This window comes from Trichoplusia ni, chromosome 10 (genome assembly GCF_003590095.1).
Source record: "Trichoplusia ni isolate ovarian cell line Hi5 chromosome 10, tn1, whole genome shotgun sequence".
In the NCBI taxonomy this organism is placed as follows: Eukaryota; Metazoa; Arthropoda; class Insecta; order Lepidoptera; family Noctuidae; genus Trichoplusia; species Trichoplusia ni.
The window spans coordinates 8,176,905-8,200,613 of NC_039487.1; the positions used below are offsets into that span (position 1 = coordinate 8,176,905).

The 23,709-nt window shown below is 34.9% G+C and overlaps 1 pseudogene; it reads right to left on the bottom strand.

The window, feature by feature from the left end:
* The window catches only part of LOC113498185, a 64,112-nt pseudogene that overhangs the window by 25,058 nt on the left and 15,345 nt on the right, over positions 1-23,709 (bottom strand).

Sequence of the window (23,709 nt, forward strand, 5' to 3'; positions counted from 1 at the left end):
ATAGTTTGAAACTTGAGAAAGGACATAGGATAGTTTTTATTACAAAAAATAAAAATAAAAAATAAAATTTATTACGGACATACTATATAATAGTGCCATCTATTGGTCAAATGTCGAGCTGTTCCTATGCTCCGTAGATAGATGGCGTTAATCGCGCAATGGTGTCATTATACGTGTTCGGTTCATGTTATTGTTTTAATTCATCGGAAAATCCATCAGAAAAATGTAAATAAACAGTAAAAAGGTGTAAAAAAAATAATATTAATATAATAAAAGTTTTACTACAAAGAAAATGCTCTAACGGAGTATAGATAATTCTATTAGTACTACGCGCAATGGTGTCGATCGTTACACGAGTTCGGTTCATGTTGTTTTAATTCATCGGAAAAAAGTAAATAAATAGTAAAAAGGTATGAAAAAAATAATAAAATAACATATAAAAAATATAATACTACTTTTAGTACAAAGAAAATGCCCGAACGGAGTATAGATAAATAATCCGAGTTGTCACTATGGTCGATAGATGGCGTTGGGATCGAAATAGATCGCGCTATGGTTTCGTTACACGCATTTGGTTGGGTATCGGCCGAGCGCTTCGGTACCGTCGTGGTTGGAACTCGAGAAAGGACATAGGATAGTTTTTATCCCAAAAATCCTGCGGGAGCAGGAACTTCTCAAAAATCCCGCGAGATCGGGAACTATGTGAGTAAAACCAAAAATCTGCCGGAAGTCACTGTTCCACGCGAACGAAGTCGCGGGCAAAAGCTAGTCTTCTATAAATACACATTTTGTACTATTTAGGTCAGTGATTAAAGGTAAAGATAATTTAATAACACTCTACACGTAACTTAATCATACTCGTCGTTAAAGGGCTGTCGTGTGTTTCCTGATACAGGGTTGTAGACAAGAATTGCTGACGTGAACATTTTCATTAGCTATACGCTATTTTATTCGGACTTAATGAAAACCTAAGAAAATCGTTACGCTGTTATTACATCATTTGTTGGTTGCCCTTTAACTCGTATAATAAACATATTATTGTTTTTAATAAACTTTATTCGCAGTTTTCTTGCTACCACGGATTCTAAAATCTGGTTGAAAAGTCAAGCCATTAAAGATAACGCCTTGCGGCATTAAGTCCGCCAGTCGCAGTGTCCGTCTTGTAGTTTTTTGTATAATAATGGATACGTATTTTTTAATTTGTCCCGCAAACATAAATTGACCAAATTACAATGAATGAAACTTACGCGTGACGTCACGATTGATTATATATTTTACTCTATCGTTACGTCACAAGCCCCCTCTCCTAAACTTTAAAGCAGTTAATCTTTGTCAATTCTAGGTTTTCTGAAAAAGGAAAAAATACATGTCTCATATTTTTCAATGATAAGTGAGGGACTAATGAGATTTTTTCCTTTTATACCCAGTCATCATCTCTATTGTACATGAAAGTTTAAATTAATAAATAAGTGATCTCGTCTTTTGTAATTTAATGTTTGTTGTTGTTTATATAAATATAAACAGAACTATTAAAAAAAATGATTTCCCTGAACAGTGCTATGGTCACAGAACTGGCCGATAAGATTTTCGAAATATAGGCTAATACTAGCCCCTCCCTTCCTTAGGGAAATTAGATGGTCACAATACGGATACAAAGTCGCTACTGTTACTATGACCCCGGGCACATCAAATAAATTAATTGAGGGTTTTGTTGAAACATTAAAACAAGGTGTAACATTTATCGGGGCAAATAAGACTCATATCAAATTATATTAAAACAATATACATATTACATGAAAAGGATATACCTGTGAAAATTTTGATCCTAGTTTCTGATATTACGTATAAGTGACTTTGACTGGCGGCGTTGCTTGCGCGATTGTTGGTTATAATAGCCAAAATGACTTACTTCTTTTTCCTTGAAGTTCAAGCTACCTATATCCTTGATTTTTCGTAATAATCAGTTCTATGATTAAGCCTCCAAAGAGTTCCATAAATACTTATACTTTTAATCTCATATTTAATATTTGGATGAATTAACATATATCTAATATATCTCTGATTTTAAATCGTCCAAATTCTATCTGAAGGAGCGATCTTTATAAAAATACTAAAAATAAAGCTAATCTTATGAATGGACGATAGTAACCGATTTAGAAACGACATCATTATTAGTTTGCATACATTGGTATATATTGCACAACGAGTTGTTTATATAAAGATGGAATTTAAACAAAACATTTTTACTCATGAAAGTTTGTTTCATATGTCTTCCATTCAAGTGTAAGATATTTTGGCCTAAATTCTGAATATAAATATTATGAAAAATAATACACTTCTCATTGCGAATATCGAAAAACAAACAAACTTAATGGTGGGTAACAATACAAAGAAGCTTTCTAACTGTAGCCCAAAGTCGTTTGATCTCCATAATTTTGTAGCTTATTAAAATGATGCAACAAATTTATCAGGATCATCCGACTAGTTTCGGACCCAACCGGAGCCCTAAATTATGACTGCCCCTAAAACCAGCCAGGCGATCTCGATATACACGGTGATTTTTTAGTCGTCTTACAAAAGGAGCCCAGTTCATGTATCCGACAAGAAATAACCGTAGGCGCGATTATTATTTTTTTATCATCAACTAAGACAATAAGTTCAAAGAAAAATTAAACAAGAGAAATCTGAAAATACTCTTAAAAATGATAAAAACGCTGCATCCCGCGCCCTATTACCATTGTTACAAGGCCTGGAACGCGCTCGCAACAGAGCTGTGTTTCTAAAAAACTACGAATTGCATCATAATTTTGAATAAAAATTGCATTTAAAATTTATTCATATCTCATAAATACCTATTTTTTATCGCGAACGTGTTCTAGTCATTGGATGCATTAACTGGGCTGCTTTTGTAAGACGACTAAAAAATCACGGTGTATAAGTGTGAGTAACTCCTTGTATCATACTGTACTTGTACTATAGAAACGTAGTTAATTTTATGATCAAAATAATTCACGAGAATTTATAGGCTGATACTTTTTTCTATAGAAAATTATAGACTGCGCCTACAATAACTCTTTTAAACTCAAAGCTTTTGTAATCGGAATACTAAATCGTTTCTCATGTTCCGCGCATTACGAAACCGTGTTAATTTCCTGCAGGAACACGGCGCCGGATTTATAGCCCATCGTGTATTAATAAGTGACTTTAATGGCTGTTAAAATGTACCTTAATATGATATATTGAGTGTTACTAAAAATGAATCGTAAACTTATATGGTTAAGATGGAAAGCGTACAACACCTCTTAAAAGTTAAGTTTGTGTGATAAGGAGTTTGTTACGCCGTTTTTTTCCTATCAGCTAAAGCACTTAGGAAGCGATGAGCGCTAGGAGTGGGTGACCTGGTATATTTAAGGTTATTAAGTGTATAAAGTGCTAGTTTGTGGCCTCTGTTGAATAATTTTATTTTTTATTTGGATTTTTAAAGCAACTCACAAGCTGTTCTAGTTGTTTACAACAGTCGCTTTTATTACCTTATCTTTTTTGAGGAAAGTTTAAGTTCCCAGATTGATTATAATTTCCCAACTACCTTTTCCGCTAATAGGAACATATACATAGATAACGCATCTTAAAGATAAATGGAATTTCTTTTCGATGTGTATAAAACATTTTTTTTACATCTGGGTCATACAATCATTGTTCTTATAGGAATATCACTGGTTTAGGAAACTGTTACTGGTTGAGAGACAAAATCACAAAAGTAATTTATTGGACAAAAACATTAATAACACACACAATTCAATTCGGATCAAAATGTCGCTCCCGGGATATACCTTCGTCAGAATGGGATTAATATTAAATGTGGACCAACAGAACGCCTGACAGAGATGAATATATTATAAGCATAATTGTATTGTTGATACATTCATAAATAATGCGTCGTTTTGACTGTCCGAAGCACTCAGTTGTAAATAAACTTAAAGCCCATCCGAAATGCTTTACAGTAATATCTTCGTAGGTATTGTAAAACATGACATTTTTATTAAACTGAGATTCTTATATATTTATTTATTGAGTTCCACCAGTTCGAGGAATGACCAGCAAAGAAAGTCGGGTAACACAATCCGATTTTCATAACGAAAAAGGAGATATATAATATATGTAAACTCACATACATATTTTTGGTTAGTTGACAAAAATACGAGACACTTTAGAAGTTACTTTTTGGGACTTTGCAAAAATGACGTCATCCTTGGATTTTCCCAAGTCTAATAGTTAAAGAAGAGCGACTGCCGAACTGGTTGACAACTTTCTAGCTTATCGTACTTTATCTACCCGTAACGACTGTCAAAGTTTATGGATAACAGCCGGGAACCACAGCGTCGAGCATTCTCTATACTATCCAAAAACCAGCTCACTAATTAAAAGTTGGAAACATTTTCAAATCTTCCATAGATCGTGTAACAAACACGTTTTTCATGTAGGCATGTTCATGTCCCGAACGCTAATGAAAGAGTTCTAAAACGAGAATTATCCGAAGACACTTTGTTATAACTGAACATTCATTAATTATACGAATAAACTTTAAAACCGCAATGAAAATAAACGAGAGCGTCGACCTTTGATTTACAAACTTCACAACATTATTTATCGCTGAAAAATAACGATGCATCAAAATGTAAGAAAGTGAAATTACTTTTAAACTTGTTAAAAGTTCAGAAGGATCTTGACGTAAGCTTGTATATGTTTTTTTAACCTTCCTACCACGATTTTATATAAAAGTTCTATTGAAAATGTCAAAAAGAGATGGCGCTTTACTTTGTAGAGTGTTCTACTTCGCTTCCACAATAAGAGTTAGTTTGGTAGGAGTCTTCCCCGTCTTCTGTATGTCCAAGTTTTGTTTCGGGTCAACGAGACGTTATAATATTATGTCGTTTAGAACTTACCCCGGAACTTTTTGGGTGGATCAGTCAGGTCGCCCGCCTCCGGGCACACCACACACCTGTCATCTACCAACCTGAAGACAAACACATGAATAGAGTAATTGTATTTCTCAACTTTTTTAAACCTCTCAGAAATCTCTCTTGTGTCGAGGGGGTTGTACAAACATTCAAGTCACATGCACGAATGCACCCAGACTGGATCACACAAATTCTTTTTACACGTGGAGATCGAAATCGAACACGTCGCGCTCAGTGGATTTGGCGTGGTGATCTCAATCAATCAGTTATCGGTGCAGTCACGTTATTGCTGTAATAAGTAATTGGATAGGATACTAATTAGGATTCTTCGCAAACTTGTTCCCAATATTGTTCATTGATATACATTTCCACGAGATACGAAAATGGATGATAATTAATTCTTCCTATTCATTTGCTAAATATCACAGACAGCAAGAATGTACAGGTTATTAATAAGACATATTATTAATTGCTGGGGCCGACGGAAAAAGCAGTTCTATTTCTGGCCTGTATTATTGAGGGAATTATATATTTTATATCCATTAATGACTTCTGTTTTGTTTCTAACTACTGGGAACTGAGCAGGGTAAACGGATAGCAATGCTTTTTTTATCAGTAACTAGCTGTTGCCCGCGACTTCGTCCACGTGGTTAGAATTTTCCCCGTCTTTTCCAGATTTTCCATTGTATCTTCGCTCCTATTAGTCGCAGCGTGGTGTTATATAGCCTATAGCCTTCCTTGATAAATGGTCTATTCAACACAAAAAGAATTTTTCAAATCGAACCAGTAGTTCCTGAGATTAGCGCGTTCAAACAAACAAACAAACAAACTCTTCAGCTTTATATATTAGTAAGTATAGAAGTATAGATATCAGTATCAGCAGTGAACGGAGAGCTAAAAACTCTGAAAAAACATTAAAAAAACAGATAAAAATATATACTTAGATTACTGAAATTTCTTAGTCATAGAAACTATTATTTAACAAGTACTGCATACAAAGTGAATTGGGGCACAGTGAACGAAAAGGTCGCGATCCGATGCGCAAATGTTACACACTTGTTGATATTCACGCACTCGTAACATAAACAATGCTGTAATTCTATGTAATGTGCGAATGTTGTTACATTATGATGTACTTAGGTAATATTATTATTTATTGAAGTAGATTTTGGAGTATATAAAGTGTAAAATAGGCTGCAGAGTTACTGAGATGGATAGAAACTGGTCAATTGCGATTAGGACTTGCAATAATGAGGATTCTTTTCAAATAGGCAAATGAAAAATTAATTTTCGAAGAATCCGAGGACAACTAGTAAAGTACTATGTTATAGGCGTACCAACGATACTAATATTTTTGTCATCATTAATACGGTTCTTGAGATACATCCTGGATGCAGACGGACGGACTTTGGAACCTTAGTAATATGGTTCCGTTTTTATCCTCAGGTTCGGGACCACAAAAATTATCGCTTACTCAAGTCTCAGTAAATTGCACATTATGACTGACATAACAATAGTTGACCATTTGCGAACCGCAAGATAACAAACACATTACTTTGACGGTTATTGAGTAATCATTATTATGATATCACTTTGTTGGATGTTCTACTTTACGAGAAATTGAGTTGTGTAGGTCAGGACCAGCATTCTAGCCAAAATTTAAGAATAAGTTTTATCCAATCATACTGGAAACCGACCCAGCAAAGCGGCAACCCCTATTTTACCATACAAATTCCATCTAGGGTAATTCTAGTGTTGAGAAATCTGTTAATAATATTCTATAATTTTCCTTTACTTATGAAAACGTCTCGACTGTTTAGGAATTTAAACCCTTCCAAGTTACATGCACAAGACAAACAGACTCAGAACAAGCATTCGTGGATCACCCAAAAGTTGTTCTACGCATTGATCGAACCAGCAACATGTGTTTTACTCCTTTATATTCTATTAACTCCTTAACATAACCCATCTAAGCCCACAATTAAGGAAACAAACTCTTTAACTGATCCGTAATATGTTCCTGCTGATTCCATCATAATTTTCCCTAGCCTACTAGTTTCAAATATTCGACAATGATCGACATTCAAGTCCGGGCCAAAATATTGGCGCACACTCCCCGCATGTTGAATATAACATGTCAACAGCGACACAGTTTGCCGATGTTGACGACTAGAGCGGGATTATACCGGAATAAACGTACCAGTGTGTAGTAAACACTCTATTAAACACATGTTGGTGCTTGTAAATTTGCGGTAAGATGTATGTCTGTATGAAATATTATTGGTGTAAGCAGTATAAGAGTTTAATTCTCTTCTCTATGTTTAACAACAAAATTTATATTTTTTTTGCCCCCACAACTATTACATGGCTTGAATGTTTTTTCTCAAACATGTCTAAAAACAACTGCAAATAAGTCACCTTTAATACAAAACTAACTAAACGGAAATCGCTCAATTCGTTCGAAAACTATGATAGACGGACAGACCACCAAAGATATGTCAAACATATACCACCTCTCGTGATTTCGCCGGCTTCACATTACTGCCAAAAGCAGGGAAAACTGGAGATTATTTCGATACACGTAACCGACTATTAAAAAAAATATACTCTCGTACAAAGTTTAAAAAACAGTATAAATAAATCAATGAACTATTAATTAATTATCCGAATTGAATAGAACTATAATAATTAAAAGCGTTATGACGTCAATTCAACCATTATACAGGTTTACTGACTCTTCTGTGCGATTTTGACAGACGAGGTCAAATAAATATTGTAGGTCATTATGATGTTTTAGAATAGTTTTTCTTAGAATATTTCAACCTTCGATGGTTAGAGAAGTGAAAAGAAATCTAATATCTATGCGGCATAGGCCTTATTTAGTCAATCAATCAACTTAGACTTACCGAAACATCACCTCATGATTCAGGTTTTTACCGTAAGGAATCCTAAAAAATGGATATGATACACTCAATGATATTTATGTATGAATCGGATCGGCAAACTTCTCGCAATGCAGACAAATGAAATCAAATTGAATCAATTCAATTGCGTGTTAAATGAAATCGTATAAAAGAGCGAATATAGTATAAAGATATCTGACAATATACTTTTAAATGTAAGCAAGGAGACATGTAGGTAGTGGTATCTCGTAAATGGAGTTTTGATTTTGATTTGCACTTTTACAAATCATTTGTTACCATCGGCTATTGCTTTCTTTTGGGTTCACATACTTTTAAACTTTTTAAATCATTATCAATCGAAATCATCATCAATTACCATTGTGATCTTAAGATATAATGTTATCTTTGACCACCCTGGCTTAGAATCTTATCAGCATCCCTTAATTTACTTATATTAAAGCAATCAAATTGCTTAAATATGTAGATGACATTTCTATTTGAGAAGTCGCCAATAAAATTTGATAAATCAATACATTTGAGCGATGCCATCGATGTAAATTGTAAACGCTCGTCATAATGCCTACTGTCTAAATGTTTCCCGTCCAAATATGCCTGAGTACGAAAATAGAACGTGAAACAATAGCATATCTCATTAATATCTATTTATTGTTCAAATACTTCATTTCCTCTGAAGCCTTACTTAAGTTAATGACTACGAACCAACGAACACTCCAACAAAATTAATATAACCCATCCTTTACTTACATTTCTGAATTATTCAGTTGAAACTCGCAAACTACTTAGGAAGTTACTGAAATATCAGCCTACATAAAGTTTGTGATATAAGCATCAAACAAGGATATTTATAGCACCTACTGGATGAACTAGAGTAGGTAATATAGCCAAGCGTGTATTTATATTAAATGTTTTCAAATGACCAGTCGTTCAGGACTTTAATCTGGGACATTTTCCAGTATTTTTGAATATCATAAGGTTCGAAGAGTAGTTCGTGGCTAAGCTATAACCGCATAAGTGATTCGATCACAGGTTAAGCTATGCTTGACGCGGTTGGTCCGTAGATGGGTGACCATCTTTGTTACAACGAGTTCCTCCGTGTTTCGGAAGGCACGTTAAATTGTGGGTCCCGGCTGTTATTCCTACATCTTTGATAGTTGTTACAGGTCAGAAGCTTGAAAAAGTCTGACAGCCAGTCTAACCAAGGGGTATCGTGTTGCCCAGGTAACTGGGTTGAGGAGGTCAGATAGGCAGTCGCTTCTTGTAAAACACTGGTACTTAGCTGAAACCGGTTGGACTGGTAGCCGACCCCAACATAGTTGGGAAAAGGCTAGGCCAATGAAGGTTCGAAGAGTAGTTTAAACCCTTAATACTCGTTTTTTATCAATAAAATAAGTTTTAGTCCAAATACTCTCAATTGGCAACCGGTAGAAACGAGAAATGGCTCACAGTAGAAAGCAAATATTAATCGAAATGGATAGTAAATAGTCTAGGTCTTTTATAAGTCCATTCATCCTCTTATGGTTTGTTTCCCTGATCTGTTATCACTTGGCCTTTCATCCGGTCTCAGATTATCGTTGAGTTTTAGGACACCCTGTATATTGTAGCCAAAGGTCTGACGTGGATACTTATCTTTTACGTATAATATTCTTAATATAATTATCAACAATTATTCGTTTTTTTTTTTATTTAAAAAAAATTCTTTATAATTTCAGTAGATTCTGAGATACAACGTCACAAACTTCACCCTCTTTACAAAGTCATAGTAGAGACATGCGTCGCTAACTGACACTTCAAAGTGTCAGGGTCACTTTACTTCGATATAAACGCTGATGTGCACACTATGTGGTGTAAGTGTATCATAGACTAAAAGCTCTCTTTATGACAGAGTACAGTACTACGAAAGCTTTCAAAATGTACACACACTGACTTATATTGGTGTATGTTGGTGAGTAGATATATTGTCGGCTCGGGTCCGACAAACGGAAAGTGTAACGAATGAGAAATGGATGTCCGATTTAAGTTTTTTGGGCCATTGGTGTGACTTTCCCGTGGTTTCAATGTTTTACCGTGTTAAATTTATCGACTAACATTAATCTAATTATATTCACACTCTTTTTTATTTATTTAATCTTATTTTTTTACCTTTAGTAGGATTCTACTGCTTCTGGTCTTCCTGTCTTCCCCACGTACGACAAGGGTTTTTGTGATCCACGAAATGCTTATACCTATTTTGGATGACTTTCTGGTGTGGCTTGAATGGTTGTAAAAACCCATGCGACAATAGGATTTAATTCGTTAATGCAGGTCTCGTTTTGTACTCGTACAAATTTTGTCAGTACTCATGGACAGGGATGTATTGTTTAGTAACTTACCCTAAGGTACTGAGGAATCCTGATACAGTGCCCTCCGCGTGCAGGGAGACAATGTCCCCCAGGTGCAAGAAACTGTCTCCCATTCTGGCACCTTCTCCTTACCCCCACCATGCAACAACACCTGGGGAAAAAGAGAAAAGAATATAAGGAAAATTTATTACAAGTTCATACGTCAAAAAAAGGAGAATTCTCCTTTATAACTTATTAAGATAGCTGACCCGTGTCTTTTTCACTAGCCGAAAGTTTTTGTGTTGATACACAAAGTTATGACACTCCCAAATAAGGCGGCTTTCAATTTGTAAAACTTAAATTCGGTTTAATAGATTCAGATCTCCTTACAACCTTACCAACTTTATCTATTCATGATATTCGAACGGAAAAAAGTTTTGTCTTCGGTGTCAATAGGTTCTAGGGCTTCCTTTTGGGAACGTCACTTTTTTGTCTTATGTAGACGTCTAAACACTAAAATGATTTAACTTTATTATCCTCTTTTTCAATTTATAAAAAAACGGTAATGTAAATTAATATGAACGCCGTTTTACTTTATGGATTTTTAAAAGTATATGCAGCCGTCAGGTAGATTTATAACACCCCATATTTTTATTTGAAGGATTAATTAGATATTTTTGAGCCAATTAACCAATCACTAATTACTTACATGACTTGTAATATTTTGAATAATTTGTCATTTGGTGTTAATAATTTCACAGATTGCCATCACTGCCAGTGCCGTATTATCCATAAGGCACTTTAGGCCAGTGCTATAAAAAAAGCTCGATAAATTTTTCACTGAATGAAAATAACTTGAACCAAGGGGGCCCCACTCCTTTGTTGCCTCGAGGCCCCTAGATCCAGCCCTGATTACAGCTTCTAACAGTCACATTTACGTAACACTTTGAATTTCAGCCACCGTCAGTAACACTATCCAATATCGGGTCCATCGGGTTCAATAATTGAGTTAGCAACACCGCTTACTGCGCTCATTTCGTTAGCTCAGACAGAAGCTACACAAACGAGGTAAAATTTGGGTGAAATACCCTTTTTAGGGTTCCGCACCCATAAGGTAAATAAGGAATCTTAATACTAAGGCTATCTGTAGCCAGTCCGCCACCAACCTGTAGGTCATGAACAGTGATATCTAAGCAATTGAAATTTGGCCGATGATCATGTCAACAGATCTTAAAATAAAGATTAAAGTTAATCGTCAGTCATCAATCATCGTGTCTTATCATAAATTTGATCACCCAATTATATTTGTAAATTCGCCTTTATTTTGTTTAATTTGTACGGAAGCCTCAGTTTCGCGAGTCTGGCTTTTTGGGCTTGACTATGCCCAAAATCGACACTTTCCAATAAAGCAAAAAAATGTGCTTTATTATTTACGAAGATAAGTTTTAACCCCTTCTTATACCACTACTAACGAATGTACTCAGAAACAAAACTTAAGTAACTGGAGATCTTAATGGATATCTGCCTTCTTGATAATAAGAAGGACATGATAATTAAGGGTGATTTTAACCCTAAGAACAACGTTCTTGATACAATTAAGTAACAAGACAATAAATTATTTTTATCAGGTTCTATCAATTTAGTCCATAATTTTCACTTCGGTGTAGACAAAAAGTCCTCGAGACTGATTGGCAGCATAACAAAAACTACTTAAAGCGCCCGATGTCTGACCTTTTAAAATCTGTATCTTTGTTAAAATGTCGACAGAAGCCGGGATCGAGGTCGAAAGGTTCAAAGGCTATACGAAATACAAAGACTGTCCGCAACAGCTGACGGCGTGTGATACTGGAAAAAATTGCCAATTTAGCGATTGACGTAACAGATGATAGTGGATTTAGACGTTTTATACGTTACCATGGGGTAAGAAAGGTTTTTTATTTGGTTGCTTTTTAAAGGACAAGCAATGCAGACATTCAAGTTTAGTTTAACTTAGGAAAAGTGTTTTTTTTTTGCTTTTGCTTTTGTAAGCCTATTCAAGATTTGCTTCTGGTCATTCTTCGAAATTTGAACTTAAAATACCGTATTTTATTATTTTACCTATTTTATAAAATAGGGAAAAATTAACTTTTCCGTCACTGGCTGGTTACAAAAAACGTATTTGGGACTCATAAAGCATTTTTTTTTCTCTAGCCCACTGTGTCCCACTGCTGGGCAAAGGCCTCCCCCAAATCCTTCATAAAGCATATAATATAATTATAAATTAAACCATAATACTTAACTTACTAAATCACTAGTTTAATAAAATTGTTTTTGTAGATTAAAAGAGTCCATTTTGGAATGGAATATTGGAAAACAAACACCACCTAAATTTCCCACACACTTGACCGCATTTCAGCAATATATTCGCCGGCGAAAATCCTATTTCCAGTTTAGGTTTTGGAAAGCCAGATTGATTGATGAACGGTTTTCGACCTCAGTTTGCCGGGACTTTCAGTCTAATAAGGTTATAAAGGCTCGATTTACGATCAAATCAAATCCTATTTCCAAGCATCGATGCTATGATGAAGGTATATTTTTGACAGCCACTAAACCGACGTAAATCGTCTTAATGTTTCAGTTCAAGTTGGAAAAGCGGATTGAAACTACGGCAACGATATGGATATGGTAGGTATATACGTGGTGTTATCAATAGTCATCGTTGTTCAGTTTTGGTTATGTGAAGATTCAACAAGAGCTAAAAAAACATTAATATACGAGTCGAAAAGAATAAGTCATCATATCTCAGTCACTACGAGTCAGGAGACAAAACAGCTACAACTGTGTTAATAAACTTAACTTTTGTAAATTTTGTAACGAAAAATTCTAATTTTTTCCTTCCTTCCCATATTTATCATTTTCATAATACATAGCAGGCAATATCACAAGATCAAAAAGCCGCAATTTTCTCCATTATGTGCCTCTTACCCAACTCAATATGATTTACTACTTCACTTTACTTTTACCGTACCAAAAGAAAACTTCTTCCTAAGAAAAATACAAAAGCTATGAGGTTTTATTTAGGCGTTGCTAGTTTTATTCTACATCACACATAATATTCTCAACGGTCTGAACAGCAAAATTTACGTCTATAAAGGCGAGAATAAGAAGCCTTTTTCCACTGAAGTCACGTAATATTTGTTCAATATCAGCTTTTGCGCTTTTATGAGGTAAGTAAACTGGAAGTTCAAATCTTTGGACAAACATAAGGCAGAAAGTTAAGGTTTGGATAGTATAGTAGAATAAGCAATATTTCAAATACAATTATTGCCATTTGAGTCGTTGAGTTGAGACCGAGAACAGAAAATGCTGTGTAGGACAACCTTCAGCCTGATGCGGACAGCGGAGAACTATGCGTTTTAGCGAGTTTTAGGGAAACCTATGATTGAGCATTTGGGATTCGGATATGAAAACGAATTTTGGTTTAAGTATACTAAATACTTTATCAAACGAAGCTGATAGGAAATCAAATTTTCATTCAGCTTTTCTCGCTAATCATGAAACTTTTATTTTATTTCACATTGCGATCGTTTTCTTATCTACTTTTAATCGAATTCTCGGTCTCATCACATCATCAGCGTTTCCACATAAAACTGCAACTTCCTACACTTTTTCGTAAAACTGTGCGTTTGTTTGTGCGCGCGGGGTATGGACAGTGTTACGTTAATGTACATCAGTCGGGTTATTTACGCTAGAAATAATCTAGACTCAAATAGTTTCACTCAAAACAAGTTTGGTATGATTTTGAAAAGTTTGCGTAAACATTTTGCTGTGGATTGTTTATGATTGAAAAATTATGATTACAATACCCGGATATTATGAAAATTAAATTCGGATAGGGATTATGTAAAATGATGTTTTGATTTCATAAGTTTAGGTTAACAATTTAATTTAGATTCCGTATTAGAATACAATTTATGACCCCTTTTACTAGTAACAATTTTCCACGGGAATGTTGTACAGAAGGAGGTATTTCAGAAGTAACAAATCGTGAAATAAATACTAATTTGGAAATTGTCAATGCATCTGAATCAAGATAATAGTATAATAGGTATCAACTCTGTTTTCCCCTTCCACAAGCGTGAATTTCCAGAATGATTAGTGTACACGAGCTTAATTACCGCGTGTTAAGCCTATCTCGGATTAATTGAAGACTAATGAGCGGCATTGTGGGTGTTAATGTTAACATAGCTAGGTATCAGAACATACGAGTATACAGGGTGCTAGAGTAATGAGTAGACGTAATTGGAAATTTTTCTTCCCTTAATATCAGTAGGTACATATATACATGGTGTAACAGATATGTGTGACCATCATTGCAATAAAATATCTTCTCTTAGAATTGTTTGCAATACAGATGTTAGTCCGGGTAAATACTGCGGAAAGAATAATAAAACTTTACAATAAGTATAAAAATTGATCGAAAAAAGCCCGGAATGTCCTACAGTCGGGCAAAGGCCTCCCCACTTCTCTTCCATTTCTCTCTCATGAGATTTTGATTACGTAATAATCGTTTTATACGTCAAGGTATTTTTCTTCTCGGGAATGATCTATAGTTGACAGTGTAATGTTACTTTTAAGCCCTCAAAAACGTGTGTGCAAAGTTTAATGAAGATCGGTTAAAAACTTAATCACGCATTACCGTAACACCTCCTATGTTTAATACAGATCCACTATAACCCTTTGAGAAGCCGGCTACGTAATCAAATCCCAACAATCCGATTACAACAGAGTTTATGCCCATACCTACGCATTGTCTACAGGATAACGGGATGTCGGCTAATGAAATAATTGTGAGCCAAGCCCCGTTGGTACGAAGTTATGAACGTTTAATAGTAGGCGACAGGACAAAGCGTAGGTATGAGTTTACATATATACGGATCTTTATATAAATATAGATAGATAAAGTATACTTTATTGCACACATAAGTAGAGTATTTGACAATTATTAATAGGTAGAGCGGTCCTATCGCTAAGGTATATTTTACTGCCAACAGACGGGAGTTCATACTGAAGTAATAGGGGTATATATGTCATTATAATAGTATGCCAGTACGCTTTGCAACCAATGTCGCACCAGGTCATGATTAAGGACTTCAGTTGAGCCCGAAGTTAGTCGGGCAACCCTGATATATACGCGTGTGTACTAAATAATTATAAATATAAGTATCGTCCGTTTTCACGTTCCACTATTGCGCCTTCTTAAAACAATAATGTTTCAGCTACCAATTTAGTATAGTTAAGACTAAAAAATAAGCAAAATTATTAAAAGTCTGAGGAAGACGAATTTAAAAACTATCAGCTATCAATCTACAGCCACGAAAGTCTAGCAACGACAGCAAAATTACTAGTAGGTATTCAATCCAACATGTGTATAAAGGATTGAAACGCATTAACATATACCGACACAAAAACTCAGATGACGTAGCACGGCCGTTTAGGTTCAGTTAACAAGAGTCTAACGATACCCATTCTTTCAGCCGAGGAAGAGGGTGACCGTGAGGATTCCCCCACTTTACCAATCTCTATCTAGTACTCAATCCTACATAAAATGTACAATTAGGTTAGTACATTAGGTAATCTATTAAATTATTTTAAACCGTGAGTAAGAGTATACCAACAATTATTCGCAGCAAGATAATTAATTAATTTTAGTATTTCATTTCCAAAACATCGTGTCACGTTTCACGTTTCCAAAATTTAATGAAAAAGGTAAGCCGGCTTCCGCCGAAAGCGTTGAGGTCGCTTATAGCAACAGCCTTCGGGGATGAAAAGTAGTTTTCCCTGTGTTTCGCCTGTGTAAAATTTACATATTCAGGTGAGCGACGTTACTATGTAACGATTTTACGTAAAGTAGGACATTTTGGGGTGTCTGAGCTGAGTTTGATAGACATTTACGAAACTTTTTTTATAGTACTACCATTAAGCTCTTAGTTGTATTTTTGCAGCTGCGGAACAGGGACATATCGCTACTCAAAGTTTCGATACTTTAACAGATGCAATGGCATTACTACAAGAACTGGTGATTTGACATCATTCGTTTTCCCCTAAAAAACTACAAGTGGGTTTAAGTCTCTACTCATTGATTATTCTAAATTACGTCTAATCTAAATATATTTTAAGATTCAATTCGCATATCTTAAAAAAAAGCAATTCCCAGCATTACGTATATAATTAGGGATTTAATTCTAAACAAGATACTTTTAAAAGAATCTATAGCCAATGAAGCTGTCATCGCTGTTGGCTACACGAGCTATGGACTCGATAAACCGGCAGTTTTCGACTTTTTAAAGATCACGCGAAGTATTTATGTTATTGTTCGGATTTGGAACTGAGCCCACGTGTAAAAGATTATTGTGGAGCTGTTTCACGTTAGAGGTAAGGAGTTAGTATTTAGAAAATTGATGGAACACATTCTCCATGTAAACGTTTAAGAGCTTTGCATTGTCTCGTAGAACAACCAAATTTCTTATTCTAAGAGGAAACTGCAATGCCATTTACTATTTTTTGTTATGCCTTTTCGTAAAAGCAAACTTTAGTTATTATAGAAACAGGAAAATTTCGAGCCAAAAAAGGAAAGTTTTTGAAAGTGTTGCCCATAATAACTTAAAATTTCAGTTTCCTGTGGGGATACTCACTAAGTAACAGCTAATGATTTAAGTTTCGGAAGTCTTTGACAGTTACAAATGATCTCGTACAATAGCCCAATTTCAACTAAACCTATTCAGTGTTATCACAATTTGTAGCAAAAACTATATTGACTAACATCCATTACTAAAAAGGTCAGAACAAGAAGTCCATTTCGACTAACGTAATAAAAACTAATGTTTGTTCTTCAAAGTTACACAGAAAGGGAATCAGTCCGAGCGTAATTAATTTGCTTTTAATGTACAGATTTTAGTCTTGTTTGTCTTTGTCTATCTTCAGAGGGTAGAAGACTGGGTTGGAACAGTTGACTGGTTTTTAAATTTAAAAAATAATTAGAATAGTAACAAATAAGGATTAAATCAAATTTTGGAACCTTGTAGGAACCGAGTGGAGTTTTGCTGTAATCGAATTGAGAAAGAGGTGGTACTCTGGAACCCGACACTAGCGCCAATTCGTACAGTGGCACGAGTTAGAACTACGCCTCAACAATACGGACAGCACTGAATCGCCAATCGATATTGGTTCGGTTCGATATTAGACCATTTTAGGACCGAATCAAGAGTCAAATTAAATTCGGTTTCGGAAGGAAGCCCGCTTATCATAATTTTGGATTTTTTACAGTGCTACAATAGACACAAAGGTTAAAGTCTTACGGCCAAACTTAAGAACGTCACCAACCCAAGCAACTACCTTAATGTACATAATCTCATAGAGGTAGTCTTACTTCACCTACTAAGGGCCCTTTAAAGGGTGGGTTTAATCTTACCACAATACTAAATAATGTTAGGGATACGCAAAGCTTAGCCAGTCGCTTATATCTCCAAAACTGTACCTGGCAGCCAAGCACAAAAGATTGTTTTAATAGCAAAAACCCACGGTAAAGACGTCGCGTGTAAAACAAAGAACAATTCTATCTCAGATTGTAAACTTTGTGAAGGTTTTAGAACTTCCCAAGCTTTTTGTGACCTGACCCAGTTTAGATTTAATTTTCTTAAATGAAAAATATCATATTAGGCTGAAAATAAAATAATACGATCTAATAAAACGTATGAAGAGATTTCAGCTTGAGAAACATTATTATTATGGTTGAAATAAAAATGAGAAATCTACTTTTTACTCGAAGCAGATGGAAATAATGGTTGGAATTTCGTTTTTACCAGTTCCTAGTTCATTAATACAGGGAAAGTGAACTCTTTTTGACACTTGATATACTTTTACCGGAAACCTTCGTAAATATTTTTAAGAAAACCCTTTAAGAGGAAGAAAACTTTTTTAACGGATATAATAAAATAATAAATACGTGTCTGTCTTTTACGAGTTCACATCGCCAATCCGATTGAAATAAATCTTCTAATGGGGTAAACTTCGCGTTTGAGAAAAACATACTTCTTACCGCGATTAACGACTCGCCTGGATGTTAGTTACCGGACACAACCGCAGGCAAAAGCTATCATGTGATAAAAAGGCTTTTTTCCACATTTTCCTTGTTACACTTTTGAGATGCATTCATGCAATTTGGCGATATCATTATCAACTTATCATAACCATCGAAATTAGTTGCAATGAGCTTATGGCTCGGATCGATAAGGCCAAAATGTCAGGAAAAATATTAGATAAGCCTTCATATTAAATAGTAATGACGATAGACAATCATTCCGTTGCTGATAAGTGATAGCACTCATTGTCTATTGATAGACTTTTTGGGAATAGATACAAGCAGATTTCGATGTAATAGGGTGCGATAGAAGTTTAGCGGGAATTTTTTTATGACGAACCAGCAAGACTTAATCATTCAAGTATTTCATTTTTCTAAAGGCTCTGCTTTTGGAGTTGGTAAAAAATACTGTAATTAAGAAGAAAAATAGGGATGAGAGACAAACCAAGGATAAAATGCCTGAGAAGAGGGGTAATCATTTTAACCGTCAAACATAAATGATATTTTAATCAGGTCTATTTCCGCATTCAAAATCTGTCAATGTCGTCGCGTGACCAGTTGATCAAATTCCGAGATAATACTGGTTTTAAGTCATGTGTTTTTTGTTTATAATGACGAATATTACAGTACAATAAATCGCACCTTAGGAGAAGAATAGCAAAAGAAGGAAAATGACTTTAAAACAAGTTCCTAAGGTTGATTTTCCTTTAGTTAAATTTTCATGTGAATGTGGATTACCGTACCTTCATTTCAAGGCCAAATAGTAAAAACCTGATGTCTTGTGGAATTAATTTGTTTAGTTGGTGTTGTTTGATTGACATGAACTGTCTGCATCTTGTGTGGACGTGTCTATGATTGATTTATGGTTGAAAGATGTCTATAAACATTAAGGGATTGAGAAAAAACTACGATCTCCGTAAAACATCATCATCTGTTTACGGTTGAAAGAAAATGCTCACCAAACCCACTGACAAGCATTTGTGACATCCACGAATGCTTGTCCTGACTCGGGGCGTCTTTTTGCATGTGAATTAATGATTCTGAAACCCCCAGAGATAAAAATAAGGTTTTGGACAAAATTCTTGGTGTTTATTAAACCAAACTGTTTGTCAATAGGTGATCGCTGCCAATAATTGTAAACCATCTTCAAAATTAGAGATTGCAATTATATCAAAAGCATTATTTTTTAATGTCAATCGTTTTATTCGATAATTTATGATCATTTATTGGAAACCATGAAGATAAAAATACATAAAACAAATAAAACTCAAAAATCATTCTATACTATAGTAACCTTATTGTGAATGCCATTAAAAAATCTTGAAGTACATAGATAAAAATTAGCACAAACAAACACCTTCACCTAAGAAACATCTTCATAGTTATTTATAGTTAAAAGTTGGTAATTCCTGCGTCGCCCACATGACTCGAGATGAAACAAACGGTACCACAAGGCTTGTTTATTCAAATGGGATCACTGGGAGAAGGTCGTTTGATAGTCGGGACTTTATTCTTTTAAATGTGGCCATTAGTTTTAAAACCAACCAATTTAGAGGGATTTCCTGTTTGTAGTGTCAGGTTTGAACGATCCTCGTTCGGGTGAAAACTTAAAAAACAGAAATAATTAATTTGAGTAAATATTATTTTAGAAGAAGCCGTTGCCGGAAGGCACGTTCGTTGTCCACGCCCGTTTCAAAAACATGTCAGCTAGCTCAGGGTCTTTAGGCCGGTGCTTGTCTGGCCAGCGTTTCTATCAGAAAGAGACTTGATCCAGCTCCAGTACCCAAAGGGCAAAGGCAAAAACAAGTGCGGGTATTCGATTTTTTTTAATTCGATTATTCTATAAGACTTCTGACAACTGTTTCGTAAGCCGCAGTTACTTTAAGACACCATACACATATAACAAAAGTTAGTTATAATAACGATCCATCCATCAATAATTCCACAAACATGAACCAATAAAAATGTATCAAAACTTACCCAAACACAATTCAACCATCTCAATATAGTTCGACCAACTTCATGAGGAGCTTCAACAGATCACAGACGGTATAGAACAGGTGCAGCATCAGCTTATACCACGCTCTTTTTACGTCTATACAATAGTAACAGACCACTAAAACGAATAGACAGACCACACTGTAGCATATTGTCTTATTTACACTTATAACCATCTGAAACGGTGGCACTGTTCAAGATTATTGTTTCGGTTTTAAACCTTATTACGAAGTACTTAGATCTAGTTTTTGTTTGAGCTTTTTTTTGTATGAACTGGTGTGAGAATTTGAAATGTCAGTTTGATATGTGAATGCAGAGTTTGCTTTGAATTGGAATATGAATGAAAACGTCTACCTGTTTTTTTATACATTTTATAGTTTAAGATTTCTTCGTATTTTTATTCACAATGATTTTATTTTTTACAATATAAGGCTTAAGGAGTATTTTGTTGTGATGAGGTCTTACGATAAAGAAGATCCAAATAAAAAAAGATCTATACCATTGCTTGTCAATATCTACATAATAGAGATCAATCTAAATGAAAATCTACAAATAGTTGTTGACGAAGCAGACGTAGAATTTTTAACTACCGGTCAATATCATAATTGCTTTCATTGTGTTACAAAAAGCAATTATCTCAATCCGAAAAGACATTACTTAAAGATCTGTTCAGAGACATACATATAAAGAAAAAGACGTCATCAAGATTGCTATGACGATACGAGCGACCAATGTATTAGGTCTTGGTTTCAATGGCTTGTTATGTTAATAACGTTTTAATTTATACCTACATGTTTGAAATGGAGCGGCTGCATATTTTGCCCTCACAGCGCATTAGGTATTAGAGTAGGTACTTATCGAATGATAGTGTTTTGGGCAATGACGCAAAAATTTGGGTAACCAAGACATATTTTCGAAAACTTACTGGGAACCTAACCAGTGATTTTCGGAGGGTACCATTTGGAACTAAACACCTTGTTTTACCACAGAAAGAACTATAAAAATACCTCAAAAAGAAACAGGAAAATTCTTGAAAAAAATGTACCATGGGGTAATCAAACAATATCTATAAAAGCATCTAATCCTTGAAACATTAGTCTAATACATAAAACAGATATCACAAAGTGTTATGTGATGTTTCCAAACAGTGTTAGAAAAACAAAACGAAATTGCTCAACGATCCTTTGAAGTAGTGAAGCAAGGTTAGGGACAACCTGTTGCCAAATATAACTGAGTTTTATGGGCACTTGTAGCTTCTTATAGCGACAACGAGCTGCTATGTGGCACGTATTATTTGTGCTATGAAATATTTTATACTTTCAATAACACCTTTTGGTATTCGGGTGAATATGTGGCGGCAGAATAATACTCGTACATCGTTTTGTAATAATACTTTTAAGCTTGGAGCTGTGATTTAGGAGATCTTTGCACTGTTTAAGAGAAAAAGGTTTGGAGGTTTGGATTTTTTTTTTCTGGCTGTTATAAAACGCTACACTCGAAACTATGTTATTCCTGCCTAGCAACACACTCAAAGTCATACCTAAGCTTATAAAATTTAATATTTAAAAACACGCCAAGGATTCGGAACAAAACTGGGCCCTTGGGTGTATTTTAATACTAGCACAGCGGGATATTTCATATCTCTTAAACTAGAAACTTTTCAGCACATTCGCAAAATGATACAAACAATGGAAAATGTTCTGAAGGCATTTCACAGCACTATGGTCCACACCACAAATGAACATTGAAAGGAACTCGAACAACCACTAGGATTTCAATATTTCGTTCAGGTAAAGCCGGCCATCTATCAACGTATTATATTGTGGACTAGGAGTTCGATGCCAACGCTTGGCAGAGATAAAGCCAATCAATATGTGGGCATGAGTGCGTATTGTGCCTAATCAACCGACGAGTAGGGGACAGGTTATATAAAGAGCCTTTGGAAGTATTTTTGTGTGAACAAGTGACCTGGATATATGGACTTCTTTGACCGTGTAATCCTCTGGTTTGGTCTTGGAAATGTGGTGTCGTTGTCAATAAAAAACTAGCTCTAAAGTTTTTTTTTCTATCATAAGTAAACTTATTAAATGGTTTCTTGACAATATTTATAAAACCGGCAATTTATTACAAATATTGAGTTAAATATGATTTGATTAGGATTAAAACAGAAACTAATCAGGTACAATTGTACGTATCGCAAAAAGTTAATCTACTCGTCACACATAAACAAAATAAACCTTCAGTTAATTTCACTATTAGCCGATAACTTTCAAGAAAGAAGATGAAGAGATTTTTTAGCATTTTCTTTGCAACACAGTCAAAATACGATTTCGTAACGCACTCCACGGGTAATGGACAATTTGTAACTGTACTGAACACTAGAAGTCAAAGAGTCTCCGACAAAGGATTCTTAAAAGCTAAACATTTGTCTGTCTGCGTGATTGATGTTTAGTTCCATGTCTAAACGTTTATTTTCGCTCATTTCAGCTTCTTCACTGATGCTTACATTTAGCTCTTCAATCTCCATAGTTCAAGAGTATTATGAATCATTTCTTAGAATAAAACCATCAATGGAAAGTATTCTTGTCCGAACAATTTAATTAAGAACGCTGGATTCGGAGGTTTCAAAGTGAATTTATATCGCATTCGTTTTCTTGAAATGCCGATCGTTTCAACAATTCGTATTTAAAGCAATTGAGGGAGGATTCATTGAATTTGTTTTAAGATAGCTTTGGGTGAATCCATTTTAGTTTTGTTACAAACACATTGGTAAAAAAATTCGAACATAAGAAAATTAAAACTACTTTAAAAATTCTCTACAAGGAAGACTCATTGGGGACTAATAGATGGTTGTACAGATTTATATAAAAGAATACATCCGATACTGTAATCATCGTAGTCTGAAGTGACCTGGCGACTACTATTTACGAGTTAGAATTTCATCAGGTTTCGGGTTGCTTCGTATGAAGGATTGCAGGAGCAACATTGCCTTGTCTGACACTACTCGTTCTCTCCCCCGAGGGAGCGAGTGTACTCGAATATTCAGAGGCCTGCCCAAAACAAAATTCAGGTCGCTTCACGAAAAATGCAAACAGAATTACATTTATAGTTTCCAGTTTTTTTACATCTAAAAAACTTAAATTGATAGATAGAATATTCTTTATATGTATATTGCACACCATAAGTACTGGAAAGGATACAAGTAAACAGTTACATGGTGCCTAAATGAGCGGTCTCAACTTAGATACATTCCTTAGCTAATCCAGCTACATTGAGTTAAGTGTAGTATAAAAATACTTTAAATTTGTTCAAGCTTACAGAAATAAGAGGAAAAATTCTCAAGTCTTGTAAACCAAGTAATTCGCTGTAGATTTACAAGAGTCTTACTCACA